This window comes from Cryptomeria japonica, chromosome 3 (genome assembly GCF_030272615.1).
Source record: "Cryptomeria japonica chromosome 3, Sugi_1.0, whole genome shotgun sequence".
Lineage (NCBI taxonomy): Eukaryota > Viridiplantae > Streptophyta > Pinopsida > Cupressales > Cupressaceae > Cryptomeria > Cryptomeria japonica.
This window is the reverse complement of record NC_081407.1, coordinates 887,380,577-887,396,448: the sequence shown is the minus strand read 5'-3', so window position 1 is coordinate 887,396,448 and position 15,872 is coordinate 887,380,577. Positions and strand designations below refer to the sequence as shown.

Here is a 15,872-nt window from a genome sequence, read left to right as displayed (position 1 = left end):
AGGGATCACAAAGGGACAGTAGTGGGCAAGATGGCCATGCCAATGCCACCAGCTACTAACAATATAGCAGAATTCAAAGCCTTGCACCTAGGCTTAATAGACTGTCACAAACATGGGATCAGAAATCTTATAGTTGAGGGAGATTCAGCGATAGCAATTAATGCAATCAAAACAAGGAGAATTCCAAACTGGAGACTACACGCAAAACTTGATAGCATTTTAGAGAATTTGACCAAGTTAAAGAATTTTGTTTGAAAACATGTCTATAGAGAGGCTAATATAGAAGCAGACGAGCTCTCAAAATCTGCAACAGAAGGTATTTCTCTACATTGGCGGGAGGATAACAACAATCCTCGTGGCTTTAATTTTTAGTGAAAATATTCTCCAAGAAGGGGTCATGGATGTGGACGTGCAAGAAGCCAATCTGCTCCTCCAATGCCTCCTCTCACTCTTCGAGGAGAGGAATAACCAGATATGGTATTAGTTGGCTTCTTTTTGGTCGCCCTTTTCAGAGCACTTAGTTGGCTCTTGGTTTTCTTTTTTGTCTCTAAATATTTAAAGTGAAACTTTAAACGATGTCACAGAATCTAAATGTTTGGTTAAAAAAATTATAGTTTTACCAGCAAAGGACAATTGATTTATTTTTAGCAGATTAAGCATGTTTTGAGTCAAGTTAGACTCAGGGCTTTGAATGTTGTTAGTCTTTTATTTTCTAAGACTTTAATCATTTGTACATGCTCAAGAACAGATATAGTCTTTCAGGGTCTCTATGCCCTAGCTCTCTGAGGTTTACTGCAGCAAAATTGTAGAAATTTTGGTTTTCTGTAAATTTTTCATAAAAATCAATATAATTTTGTGGCTCTGCCTCTTATCGACCAAAAACAAAATATTAAATTAAATAAGTTTCCCTTATTTCTCCAAAACTCAAACACAAACAATCCCAGGCCAAAACGGGAACATTACAATCCGCCCCTCCTGAAATTGCTTGTCCCCAAGCAATCATGACTACAAGAAACTCTCTCCCCACCTGGATCCCAAGGGAAATTCTGTGTAATGTCCCTGTCATCATCAATTAGCTCCAACTGAAACCACTGAACCAGCCCAATCTCCTCATCAAGTGTCACAAGAGTGTAAGTCTCAAGAGGAAGCAAGGCAAGAGTTTGACCATTCTTGCTCCCGATCTCTACACAAAGTGAGCTATCAATAAACTATCCATCACAAGCCCCCTTGAATTGTGCATCTGAAATAAGTCATGTACATGAGGATCAAATGTGAAACTGTATGCGCTCCTCACTATGTACACCTCTAAAATTCCCTCCATGAGTCCTATTTGAAATCCTGATGCACTAGAAAGATCCCAAACATCACTATCAGGACTGAAATCAAGAGAGTGATCAACATCCAAATCATAGAGTGGATTATCATACAACCATGTAGCATCAAGCTCGAATAATAGATTGTCCATCATCTCATGCTCCTCCTGAATAACCACATGTTCTCTTTTCCTGCTCTTCTTCCTACAAAGAGAAATAGAATGTAGGCTCCCATCTGCAATTCCCCTCAACACATAAGCCTTGTCATTCATTTCAAATTTCATTTCCAACTTAGTTACGTTGAGGGTAATACTCCAATGTCTTAGAGCCATTTCATGCCCAAAACTACGTCCACTGCACCCATGTTGACCACATAGAAATCAGCTTGTAGCTCATAATCATTCAGCTGTAATGTGAGATTACCTATCCGTCTAGTGCACATGAGGGTAAATCCATCTGCAACTCTGACTCTAAATCCATTGAAATTCTCTATTTGTAATCAGCACCTGGCCACAAATCCTTCATCAATAAAATTACGCGTTGCTCCAGTGTCAAGTAAAGCAATGCATCGTTGTCCATTGACTGTTCCTCTGAATCGAAAAGTAACCTCATCCTGCTCGTCAACAAATAAAGCCATAGGAGATAGATTCCCATCTGGCTCAAACACTGTTGAAGCCTTTCCACCCTGATTGTCCCCTGAAGCAGCTAGCTGATCCAACGTTTCAGAATTAGGATCCTCATAATACACCCACATTGCTCGATTTGCCTTGCCCTTAGATCTCAAAGGGCAATCATGCTCTCTATTGTAAGGCTCTTTGCACCAAAAGCTCTTAACTCTTCTCGTGTCTCCTCATTCATCATGGTTGCTGATTTCTTTTTCTTATCAGCAAGTTGTTGAGGACTCTCATTGCTGGTAGAAGGAACTTCATTTTGCGAACTCTTGCTTTTTGTGGCTGCAAACCCCATACTCCTAGCCTTCTTCATCGCCTCTTGCAATGTAGGTGGGTCAAAGCTTTCAACCAGCCTCTTAGTGGCTCCATCAAACCTTCCATGAACAAGACAACCAATCTTCTTTCACTAATGTTGGGTACCATGACTGATAACCTCTGAAAGTCAGCAACATAAGCTTCAAGAGTTCCATGTTGCTTCAATTGTGCCAACTCACGAAAACTGACTTCAAGATCTTTAACATCAAATCTTTCAATCAGCCTATTAGTAAATTCATCATAGGTGGTGATAAGATTATGGCCAAGAGTGACCAATCCGTGGTACCACCACTCATGAGCAGCACCCTCCAAATGTAGTGTAGCAAACCTGATGGCGTCCTCTTCAGGCATTGGTCTCAATGACAAGTAGTTATCAAGCTTTTGCACCCATGCCCTAGCTGTACACTTGTTGCTCCCATCAAAATATGGCATTGTGATCTAACCAAGAGCTTGCTGATAATTTGTCCTTGGTGAAGCGTAATGATCATTCCTTCCACCATTCCTCCTATTCCTTTGATTCGTGAATTGATCAAAGGTCCATAGTTCTCTCATATCAGGAGGTAGAGTAGTATACTCCAAGTAAGCTTGTCTAGCTTTATCTCCAAAAGAAACAATTGTAGCAGCATGTGGTTGTTCTTCTCTTGGTGTGAAGGTAGGAAAGAGAGGCCTAGAGGCTGATCCTCTAGTGTTAGCAGCACGATGTACAGACCTTTCCCCATTATTGTTTCTATTATTTTCATTGTTCCCACTATGTTCAGTTGTGTGATGTTGATGGAGATTATTATTGGTTTGTTGTTCCATCTTCCCCAATAATGTTGAATTTCCTTTCAATTCTTGCATCCTTGTCTTCTTCAGCCATAGTCTGAACTGTTTTGCCATTATCCCTTTCTCTTAAAGCTTCTAAAAAAGTATTTATGTCTGGCACTTGTGGATTTTTTTACTGCTGTCCTCTTAGTTCCCTGTTATAATGCCTGATATCTCTTGCACTCATCAACACAGGATGGCAGGATGATAGCTCTTATACCAGTGTAATATCCCCTGCCTTTGTACGACTGAAATGTGCAAGGAATATTAACAAACAATTGTCTGATAACCTGCTGTTCTAGTTTCAGACTGTATAACCTGTGTGTTATGCGGTTTTGGACAGCTGTATAATCTTGCGTGTTATGCAGTTTTGACTGATATTAAACTTCAGACTTTACTTTAAGAGTATTAACTTCAATTGGCAATGATATTATGGCTTGCAAAGCTACTAAATCTTCAAGACAACCTCCTTAGGATGAATATGCAATTGTTTTTGTGTTCTTTCTTATGCAAATACATGAATTTAATGCGAGAAAGGCACACCTACAGCAGACTGATATTTTTACAAACAGTTGGCATGCAACTAGAAGATTGAAGCAACAACATAAGAACTATATGCAACCTTAGTCCTCCTTATTATTCAAGACAATAGACTGATTACAAAATATCAAAACAATGGCCAAGACTCTTGGCTTACAAATGAAGTATGACTCAGAATTTCTGAGTACTAATGGAGCCAATAACCCATGCATACATAACTGAAAACTTAATGAAAACAATACCAAGAAAACCTGGAATGAAGCGCCTAGGTATGTGAATGAAGAAGCAAGCAATATCACTCCACTTCGAGATCTCCTCTTGACAAATCGACCCCTTCTAAAATCACCCATGTTCAAATGGCTGCAGACTAATAACAAATAAATCCCAGCATATATGTCACCTTCTAAGCATCCATTAGCATTGTGGGATTCCCCAAAAGTGAGCGATCCTTTCTAACCATAAAATTGATGCATCAAAATGATGATATGAGCAAAATCGTGTGGTATGGCTGGTCTGGTCGAACCTTGTATCAGACCTGATATGAGTATGAAATCTCCTTCAATTTCACCTCCGATGTGCTCCTAAGGGAACGCCAAACCCTTCTAAGTGTGCCGATGCAAGACTAAGCCAAAATGAACCAAATCGTGGCTCTCCTCCAATCTGATATGAAATCTGAAAATTACTGCGATAGTCACTCAGAAGAAAGTGATCCCAATCAGCATTCAATATAGCAAATTCGTTGTAGACACCAATGCCAAAATGTCTCCAATATGAACCCAAGTGAAATTGGCCCTTGGCCACTAATGAAGCTTATAGATGAAAGGACTGATTTGTCCTTCCCAACCTGCAACCCTTCAATGGGTCTTTCACCACCTCAATTATGCTATCTATGGGAGGTATCGTTCCCAAAGACAAATTGATCAACCGCAGAAACCTTCGGCTCCACAAGTTAGTCATGAAGAAGAGATCAAACAACCCATGCCAAACAATGAGCCACATCCCCCATTTATCCTTTTCTTCACATGGATCGGTCAGCTTCTAGAAGCTTCTCTTTTTAATAAAATAATATTTAATATTATTTCTTAAGTGACTTATTAATTACTTTTATTTTGTACTTAGTCACTTTATTAATTTAATAAAATATAAAGTCATCTCACTTTTGTTTTTTTTAAATAAATATAATAAGATAACTTATATAATATTAAATTAAATAATTTTACCTTATTTCTCCAAAAATCAAACACAAACAATCCCAAGCCAAAACGGGGACATTGCATTTTCCAAAGATTTGAAGGGTGGAAAATAGAAGTCCATTGGGACTTTGTGCATTTTAGACTTAGTTTACCTCCTAGGAGTGGAAAAATGACTCCTATAGGGACTTTAACACTTTCGCACAAAATTCACATCAATTTGCAACATTTTCATCATTTTTCACTCACATTTAAGGCAAGTTGCAGCTTCAACACTTAGAAAATAAATTGCCGTTTAGGATCATTTTATCATTTTAACACCTTTTTAAAATTTTGATCCTATTGACATCAAACTCAAAGATTTATCATTATTCGCATCGTGAATATCTGAAAACATGACCATATCCAAGGGCGAGACTCGGGTGTTAAAGCTCAAAATTGTCACTCGACTACCAAAACCCTAAACTAACAAAAACCAGAAAGCAAGAAAGAGGGGGTCCCCATTTGCAATGGGGCAATGTGTGAAAAGGTCACAACAATGTCTTACGTGTATTTATGTGTTCGCTTCATGTTTGATGTTTTCAGTGTGTTGACTCCATGTGTCTTTTATCATTACTTTTATGAAAATGCTTAGTATAAGATCTCTTGATGAGTACAGTAAGTTGCCTACTAATCGTCATTATATGTTAAAGGAAATATGTTGAGAATGTTGTCAAAAAAAAGACAATAATAGCTATTCACAATATATTTATGACAAACAATAGCAAGAGGACAGTACTCATAAAATCATAAAAGGAGCAATTTATAATGACAGTACAATCCTCTTGGGCACACCCATGACAAGAGAACATGGATCCTTACACAAACTAGAGGCCCCCAAATAATTATTGGCAAGTACCAAAGGATGCCACATGCATCATTATTAAAGAAACTAAATCAAAAGCATGATTCTAACCATAAGTTCCACCATCAGCATACAACTCAAATTGGGACACCACTGACAAAATTGTTCTCGACCACACAACCTTCCTCACCAAAGTACGTAAGGTTTAAAACCTGTGTTGCATGGAATTTCGAGGATGGGGGTGGGGACGGCAAGGGACGTTGGGATGTGTTCCGGTAAGGGGGTACTTTTGGGCCATCTTCGAGGGGACAGCAAGGGATGGCTATTAAAAAAATAGGGGGATTTTTAAAAATATAGAGAAATTCCAAATATGTGTATCATAACAATGATAAAGCATTCATCAGACATTAATACATAGCATTAGACTTGAATTGAGATTTCACATGAAAATCAACAAACATTTTACCAAAATTCAAATGCTTTCATTCATCATTGTCAATAAACATATCATAAACATCCCTAATAGACATAAATATTAAACATCCATATTCCATAACTATGAAAAGACATAAACTATAAACAAAAAACAATAACATAGAAGTCCATAATCAGTTGTCCATAAAAATGTCAAGATAGAACTAAGAAAATATATGGCTGTCCATAATCAGCAAATGGTAGGTCTAAAGACTAAAAGTGTAAATCAAGATCAAAGCTCGAGTCTCTGTCTAAATCATTGTCACTATGAGGGACTGCTTCAACCAATGGAACCCCAACCAATCCCATAGATGTCTCCTCCTCAACCAGAATAGCATCTTTGGGATTGACATCCTATTGTGACCTTTTCACACATCGCCCCATTGCTAACGAGGACCCCCTCTTTTCCGGCTTTCTGCGTTGTTAGGTTAGGGTTTTGGCTGCTTAGTGGGCAATTTTGTGTTTCCTGTGCCCGAGTCTTGGAGTTTTGATCATGCCTAGTGCCATCTAGGGTTTTTGAAGGTGTTAGGTTCAAGTTGCAAACGTTGATATTTTAATGATCCTAAGTTTTGTCTAAATGTTGACCATTTGAGCGTTAACGTGTTTTTAAACACGCACATCAGTGATTTTAAAGTGCCAAGATATTCCCCGACCTTTTGGAGTTGTTTTCTTGCTCCTAAGGTATTATTATTTAAGTTGATTTCGCACTTTATCCCAATATTTTCCTAGCGTTTCGCTCATATTTTTGGAAAATTTGCCTAAGTCCAGTCTAAATTTGAAGTTTCTAAGTGATTTTGAGTGGTTAAATTGTCAAATTTTTAAGGGAAATCCATATTTCAAGGGTTCGAGGGTCAAATTCCATGCTAGAGGTGCTTTTCCCCTCATATTCCAGACTACCCACCCTTTTCCCCCACTCAAAATCCACACTACACATGGGTTTCCCCTGAAATCCATACTGGCTATTATTTTCCACCACTGTTTATCCATGCCTGGATTGATTTTCCCCTGGAAGTGCTAAAATTTGGCTAAGTGTCAGGATTTTTCCAGACTACCATCGATTTTCCACCAGGAGTGCGGACTAGAGTGTGCACTATAGTGCGGACAACGTTGAGGATGATTCCATGCCTGGGTCGATTTTCCACCAAGATGTTTTGTGACAAGTTAGTGCGGATTTTTGTGCAGACTCTCAGTCCAGACCCAAGTCAATTTTCCACTGAGCGCATTTTAATGAGTTGAGTCCGGATTTTCATCCAGACAGAGGTCGAATTTCCACCAGGGAGTATTTTTTGCAAGTAAAGTGAGTTTGGAGTGTGGATTTTCAGTCCAAACTGCCATCGATTTTCCCCTAGAGTGTTTTATGTGCATTTTGATGAAATTTGAGCATGGATTTTCATCCAAGCTAAGGTCGATTTTCCCTTGTGTGGAAATTTTTGACACTTTAATGATTTTTAAAGGGATTTTTCAATCCCAACCCAAGTTGATTTTCCCCTGGAGGCTTAATTTGGATTTAAATTGCAATATTTTAATAAGTAAGCCCCATTTTTAATTGCTTTTAAATAATTACTAATGATTATTTAAAATTTTAAAAGCAAAATTTAATAACTTGCAATAAACATTTAAATATTAAACCTTCTAGAAGCTAGTTAGTTTTTACCAAACAAGTATTTAAGCAAGTGTTTTATCCCACATTGCTTGTGTGGTGAAAGTGAGAGGTAAAAGCAAGTATAAGAGAGGAGCCTTAGCATTATTTTATTATTAAATCTACCAGGTGTCTCCATGAAAGGCAATTTTTCTCCAAGTTGGGCGAATTTTAGCAAGTGATTGAAGTCAAGTGTTGAGTTGAAGATTCTTTCCTCCCCCGTTTTTTCCAGCTTGCTGATCCATTCCCCTTGCTGCCATTAAAGACCATTTCCAAATTTTTGATTTTCCAAGTTTGGCGATTTTTTCCAAATTTGGCGATTTTTGGTGAAAGGTGGCGATTTTGTGTTTGGAGACTTGGGCGATATTTTCCTCCATTTTTGCTTGTTGTTCCAAACATCCATTGTTGCAAATCCGGGCTGCCATTGATGATATTTTCAAAAATTTAGCATGGCACCATAGTTGGGAAAATTTCGATTTTGTTTGAAGAGTGATTTGTGCCACATTTTGGTGGATTTCCATGCATGCTTGGTGGCTGCCATCATTCCCAGTTTGCTGATTTGCTTCAGATCTGAGGTTTGCTTCAGATTTGACCTCCATTAATGGCTGCCCATTAATTTTCAGACTTCAATTTTATTGCCCAACCAATTCCAACTTAGGCGATTTGCATTTGGAGGTGTTTTATGGAGTTTTCTGTGCATTTTTAGACCATCTTATCACTGTTGCAGGTCTGAAAACTCCATTGTTAGGCGGTTGTCCTCAAAAATTTTCATTTCCAGCCACCTAACCACTTTGGCGATTTTGCTTGGAGTTGATTCCTTAGCCATTTTCTACCATTTTCAAGTATTTTTAACTACTTTGCAAGGTGCTGGTAAATCTGAAGTAATCAATTTTCAAACTTGTCCTCAAAAATTTATTTTTTACCAGCCACACTTACATTCCTGAATATGATTGTTTTCATCATTAAAACTGATTTTTATCGAGTTTATGCACATTTTTTTAGATTACAACATGTTTTAAAAGTCTGATTTTCAGGTTGTCTTCAAAATTGTTGACCTCCATTGTTGACTGCGGAAGGTGTCCTCAAACATACTTTGTGTGAAAACACAACCTTTCACACCTTTCCTTAGTCATCATTAATCCAGTATACTCCTTTGCATTTTAGCTTGCATATTTTCTAAGCATAAGGAGGTATCAATGAATTTTATGAAGGGTTTCCATGCTCTAGCGTTGTCACGATTTGAACTTAATTGTCAAAATTTACCAAGTGTATGGATTATTTTCCTGACTCCATGCTCTAATTTAGCTAAAATCTTTAGAAAGTCAGGAATTTTATTAAGAGCATTATTTATTTTCCTAGGTCTAACTTCGAGCTTCGTACAGGTGCGATGTCAAAGTCTGGATATAAGGAAAGAAAAGAACTATTGAAGATGTTGGAGACTGGATTTTATCCAGAACTTAAGATTTCATCTAGATGGAAGGAAATCACAGATACAAATATGCATTTCGTAGACTACAACCAGATGCAACGGCGGATGTTCAGAGTCGGAGATCAAGTTCCTTCCCCAGCATATGCGAACATTATGAAGAGTGGCATTTTTCATGCCACTGGATTTCCACAATCCATACAATGCAGTGAGCTTATCTTGGAGTGTACACGATGCTACGATCCGCTCATGCGAATGATCAAGACTCCTAAGGGTGTTGTCATCACCTACCTGTTGTGACGTATTCACACATCGCCCCATTGCAAATGGGGACCCCTGCTTTTTGCTTTCTAGGGTTTGTTTTCTAGGTCTTTTAGGGTTTTGTCTGTTAGCCTTTAGCTTTCGAGTGTCGCCAGGGGGATCACCTGGATAGCAGGTTCTGCTTGAGTTAGGTCAAGTTGGTGAGTGATGAAGTCTGGAATGTCCTGATCCTGAAATTTGGCTAAGTCTGGAATGTCCTGATCCTGAAATTTGGATGTCTGGAAAATTGAAGAATCCTCCAAAAACTAGATTTTGCAATATAACTCCTAGAGGTCTGAAACCACTCTCAAACATCCTGAAAGTATATATGGAATATAACTTAAAGTATATGGAATATAACTTATACTTAAATGTTATATTCCATAAAATTATCCTGACGGAGAGTCTAAAAATGTCAAATTTCGCTCCTGACCCTTCCAGAGGGTCCAAAGCGAATTTCGCTCCTGACCCTTCCAAAGGGTCCAGAGCAAAAATCTCCATAAGACATTCTAGTTTGACCCAAACTTAGAACCAACTCATTCCCAGGCATCTTTGAGGGCAAAACACTTGTTTGGATGGAAAAATGTGAAAATGAAGTCAGGATTTTGGCCAAGATTAGAAATTTCGCTCCTGACCCTTCCAAAGGGTCCAGAGCGAAAATCCTTATACACCTCAATTTATCACTTATCAAGACCAAGTTCTTAGTTTCCAAGGCACGTGTGGAGGTGTTTTTGAATGTTCTTGCCTTGAGAGGGAGTTGGATGATTTCAAAGATCAAGATTTTTGCTTAAAAAGTGATTTTCGCTCCTGACCCTTCCAGAGGGTCCAGAGCGAAAATCAACCGAGGATTCATTTCTTGCCTTATTTGACCAAATTTTGACTTGCAAGGCATTTTGAAGGGAAAAGTGGACATGTTTGGACTTTGGAAATGTTTGAAAACCTTGAAAAATGATGGATTCTAGCCTGGAAGAGGAATTTCGCTCCTGACCCTTCCAAAGGGTCCAGAGCGAAATTCATCATAAACTTCATTTGCCACCTTGTTTGAGCTTGAAACCTTGTTCCTAACTTGGAAAATGATCTAATTTTGCCTTGTGAAGTGGTTTGAAACTTGAACACTGAGCAATTTGGCCTAGAATGAAGATTTCGCTCCTGACCCTTCCAAAGGGTCCAGAGCGAAAATCTTATTTGAGCTTATTTTTCACTAATTTTGGCTAAATTGTGATGTGCAGGGTCTCTTGGAGTGAAGATTGGACATCATTTAAAGATTTGGAAGCATGCGAAATGAAGATTTTTGGACAAAATGGTGAATTTCGCTCCTGACCCTTCTAAGGGGTCCAGAGCGAAATTCCCAATAGCTCTCATGTTGCAATGAAAAAGGTCAAAGCATAGGCATGAAAGGAAGAAGAATAGCTTGTTTTTGCCTCTTGAAGAAGTTTCAACTTTGAAGAATGAAGGATTTTGCTTAAAACCTAATTTTCGCTCCTGACCCTTCCAGAGGGTCCAGAGCTAAAATCTCTATGAGGGGTATTTATTGCCTTGTTTGGTCAAATTGAGAAGTCTAAGGCATCATGAAAGGAAGAATGAGCATATTCAAACCCTTAGGCATGTTTAGAAATCATTGAAAAGTGAAGGAATTGAGCCAAATGGTGAAATTCGCTCCTGACACTTCCAAAGGGTCTAGGGCGAAAATTCTAAAACCTATCTTTTCTTCCAAAGTTTGGGCAAAGCTAAACTTAAGCATGGGTTTGAGGAGACTTTTGGAACTGCCTTGAAGTGAAATTGAATTGTTAAAAATGAAAATTTTGAAGCCAAGAAAGAATTTCGCTCCTGACCCTTCTAGAGGGTCCAAGGCGAAATTTCCAAGACCGAGTTTGGATGGAGTAAATGAGGAAAACCATTGCCTAACTTTGAGTGAGGGATTCAAGACAAAATGATGAAGGAGTAAGCTTAAAATGAAAAAATCGCTCCTGACCCTTCCAGAGGGTCCAGGGCGAAATCATCAAAAAATCTATCATTCAACCTTGATTGATTAAGTCCAAGGCAAATTGCAAAATTGTGAAGACAAAGTCGTGGAAATTTGCAAAAATGTAGGTTGAGAAAATTTCAATTTGATCAAGTGAACAAGCCTGGATGGGTTCAAACAAGTCTTGAAGTGAACCTAGACCTTCATCACTATTGAATATTTCAAAGCCTAAGGAGAAAGGAAGCTCCATTAAGCCTCAATCAAACCTCCATATTCCCAAATTTTCACCAAACTTGCTAAAATTAAGACATTTGGGGAGGTTAAATTAAGTTCGCATAATTTGAGGCCTTTGTAATTGAATTGATTAATTTTCAAGCCTTAAAATAAATGTAAAAAACCACCCTTAAAGCATTAAAATTAATTTTTAAAATTAAAAATGCAAGATGAGCGCTCAAAATCATTATTATGCCTTTATAGGCAAGTCGGCCACCTTTTCAAGGAATTTTTATTTATTTTTACCCCTTATTTGCCAAGTCAGCCTTGAAAGGATTAGGGTGAGCGCCCTATATAAGAAAGGAGTATTGTTTCAAAATTCAAATCATTCATTCATTCCTTCTTATGCGAATTTGAGGAGCACATTAGAGGAGCGAAATCTAGCAGATTGGAGGCGAATTTCTTCCTAAGTTGGAGGCTAAATCCCAGAATTTGCTAAATGTTGGAGGCTAAAGAAGGTGAAGCTTTTGAAGGCTAATTGAGGCGTAATTCATCCAAAGGAAGACCACAATTCAACCCTTGTCCAGCAAAATCCGGTCTTCTTTCTTCATTTTCCAAGGTTTTATAGTTAGGCTTTCAAAGGAGAAGGTATTAAAAATCATTTTGAAGTTCTTATTCAAGATTTATTTTGATTTCATTGCCATTAATTTGAAAAATTAGAATTCTGGATTTATCATGTCATTTCCAAATTAATATCTTAAATCATTCTCTTGAAAGGTCCTAAATTCTATGCTTTAAGGTTTGATGCTCAAAGACTAACTTTAATCTTTTGTGTAGGCATCAAATGGCGGCCCCAGAGTCGAAGGATCAATTACTTGGCGGACCCTCATCAAAGAAGATCAAGCCAGGACAAGGACGACCTCCTCCAGTCCAACATCAACAAGGACGACCTCCTCCAATCTAGCATCAACAAGGACGACCTTCTCCATCTATCTTCCAGTCCAGCATTTGAAAGAAAGCATCACCAAATTGAGCATCAACCAAGTGTTAGACAAGGTGGCATCCTAGTCATCACTCCAATCGGGTTGGTCCACCTCAGCATGCCCAGATTCAATGTACCTGACTCATGGGAGATGGCACAAACTTCGATGTACCTACCCCGGCTATCCATTGGTCGAATATTCCAGAGAAGACATGTGTCCAAATAATGCAATTATTTCATTGGTCAGAATTAAGTTTGTTGTAACAAACCCTAATTAGGGTTTCATTGTAAAATCTTGGCCATTGATCTCAAATTGATCCAAGCCATTGAATGGTATTGGGGACACTATATAAGCCCCGACTCTTCATTTGTAAAGGATAATAGAAAGCGAATAGTTAGTGAATAGTGAGTCAATAATAGTTAGAAGGTGAATAGTTAGTTCATAGAGGTTAGAATAGCTAATGATTAATAGCAAATAGAATAGCAGTTAGAGTAGAATAGGAGGACAAGGCAAGAAATTGTTGCCATTGATTGTAAATAAACTCCATTTTCATTGAAGTAATGGTGAAGTGTGTCCTTTCTTTCTTGCAATATGCATGGTTTCTTGTTGAATCTTCAATTCTAGATGGTAGATGATTAGATTGAATGAAGAAAATTGTTGAATGCACCTGTGTGGAATCCGTCTAATCCAAACCACTAGCCTCTTGCTGATGGTAAGTGCGCCTTGCGTGGTCAACTGGCATAAAATGAGCTTAATCTTAAGTCGTTACACGTCCATTGTTCATGCATTATCTTGAATGGTGATCATTGTTAGATGGTGTACGATTTGAACATATTGGAAGCATCCCTTAGAAGATCGCACTGAGTTGGTGTTGAATTGTTCAGCCTGATGGTGAAACCCAGCCCAGTAGGACTCCACCTAGTCATTCATCCATCTTGCATTCTAGGTAGTAGAGTAGACTTCCTGAACCCTGCATCTTTTGCCATTTGTTTGTCTTCCAGTTAGTAAATAGGACTCGTGATTCCAGCAAATCAGACGTTTAGTCATCAAGTGTAAGTCCCCTTGTGATTCCAGCAAAATCACATCATACCACAAAGAGCTTATCCACGAGTAGAGAACCTACATACAAGAACCTTGGAGTTGCTTCGACTGATCCTTCGGCGAGATCTTCAGCATTCGGAGGCTTTATTCAAGAGAGGATAAGGTACCCTTTAGGTATTTTATTTTGTGTCCGCATGTGCATAAAAAACACATCAACACTACCTCGCTGAGGATGCTATTGTAGAGGTGTTCAGGATTCCATGCGGAACAGACATGAAGGATGTGACCAAGGATGAATATGAAGAAAGATACACAAAGAAGATGGGTGTATGCAAGAATTTAGTTAACAAAGAGTGGATGATTGAGCCTAGGTCTCATCATTCCAAGGCTCCCAAGACACTCATGTGCATAGATTTCAAGGAGGAGTATAGTGATTTGATATTCCTACTCAACAAAGTGATGGGGATGCCACAGGGAGCAATATTCGATGGATGGATGTTATATTTCATCCAGGATTGTCTTAGAGGAACATTAGTAAATTGGTCCAAGATTATAAGTGACAACCTGGACTTTCAGCTGAGAAATGTAGAGCAGTCCAAGTCATTCACCATGACTCCTTACCTGGTATACCTACTTGCACGGTTTGTTTCATACAGAGGATTAATATGCAAAGGTGAAGTCAAGAATGGGCAAGGACAATTCAGGAGTCATGAATGCTACCCCCAGCTAAGCATGCATAGAATTGAAGACTATAAGAGAGTGAATGATACATTCACTATGTATATCACACGGATGTTGCAAGGCGGAATCCATAGAAGATTGTCCAAGCAGGCAACAGAGTTAATAGAAAAAAAAAAATCATGGTATATTCAGTTTCCCACTTTCACATACCTTAGGATTTATGGGTTTCAATCTGAACCCTACAGACTTCCTAGGTATCCGACCGATAGAATGATATTGTTGGAAGTGGTGAGACAGCTTCTAGAGTTTGATGTTATTCAAAGAGAGGAGCACAGGATAGGCATGACATTCCCTATTTCAGTTGGGAAGACGTCAAAGGTTTGCCAGTCCGCCATAGCCGCCAGCACTGCGAGTGAGGAGCTTGCATTCTGTCGATTTGCTACATACAAGAAAAGAGAAAGATCTGATCCAGACAAGAAAGTAGGAAGGATTAGGGGAGAGAAGTTCATTCACAAAATTGACATAGAAGATTATTGGGCCAACCTGATCGACGAGCAAGTAGTGAAGAGAAGAATGTGGTCCAAAATGTCAGTGGATTTTATGAGGAAGTGTGGACTTTTCAAAACATCCAAATCATTAATTTCTGGTTCCAACCAATCCGGCCCCTGAATGGGTCTATCCTTCAAATTTTCAAATTCTAGTTGAACTAGATTCTCATCCTCTTTGATCTGATCCAACACTTGAATTATTTCACAAAGTCTGATCAAGTCAAAGGACAACCTGGAGAACATCCTCTTTTGATTTCAAGATCATCCCTGGCGTTAGCCCAGTAGTCCTCCAAGTGGAATTTGTGCTTGAACTTCACTCCGGCAACCATCCTTATCTTGTTGTACGGATCAAACTAGGATCTGGCCATATGGGATGTCAAATGATAAATTGCCAATTCACCTACGGAATTCTCAACCGTCTCCAATGTCGGACACATTTCTATATAATCACCTACGACAATAGGAAATTCAATTGACAACTTCTTGCAAATTTTGTCGAAGGCGGTCAACTATCTAGTGAGCTCCATCAGCACCATTTTGTCCGTTGGATACCTCAGTAGCTTATGTGGCAGAAAAGATTATCCTTGTACCCGAATATAGAAATCTATGGAAATTGAATAAACCAGGCTCCGTATTTTTGTATCAGCGTTCTAGCTACCTGCGACAACCTTGTATGGGGTTCACCTTATAATAATCTAGTTAAATGCATGGTGAAGGTGTCACTGACTAACTTGAACAATGTAGTGTTGTACAGATGTAGTTGTGGATAGCATTTGTGAACCTTCAATTGACCTGGTCCACATCCCATGGGCCCCTTTCCTGGCAAACCATTAAATTTGCCCATTCTTGCCAGTGAGTAGATGACGTATGAACTCATGTAAAAAGATTGGGTCCGCTTCTCCTTCAAATTCCTCAACTACTCATGCA

At 38.7% G+C, this 15,872-nt stretch overlaps 1 protein-coding gene across 2 annotated transcripts in view; it reads right to left on the bottom strand.

The window, feature by feature from the left end:
- LOC131070788 (transcription factor bHLH140) overlaps window positions 1–15,872 on the bottom strand; it is a 49,452-nt gene that overhangs the window by 9,819 nt on the left and 23,761 nt on the right. The gene's annotated exons all lie outside the window — the stretch shown is intronic.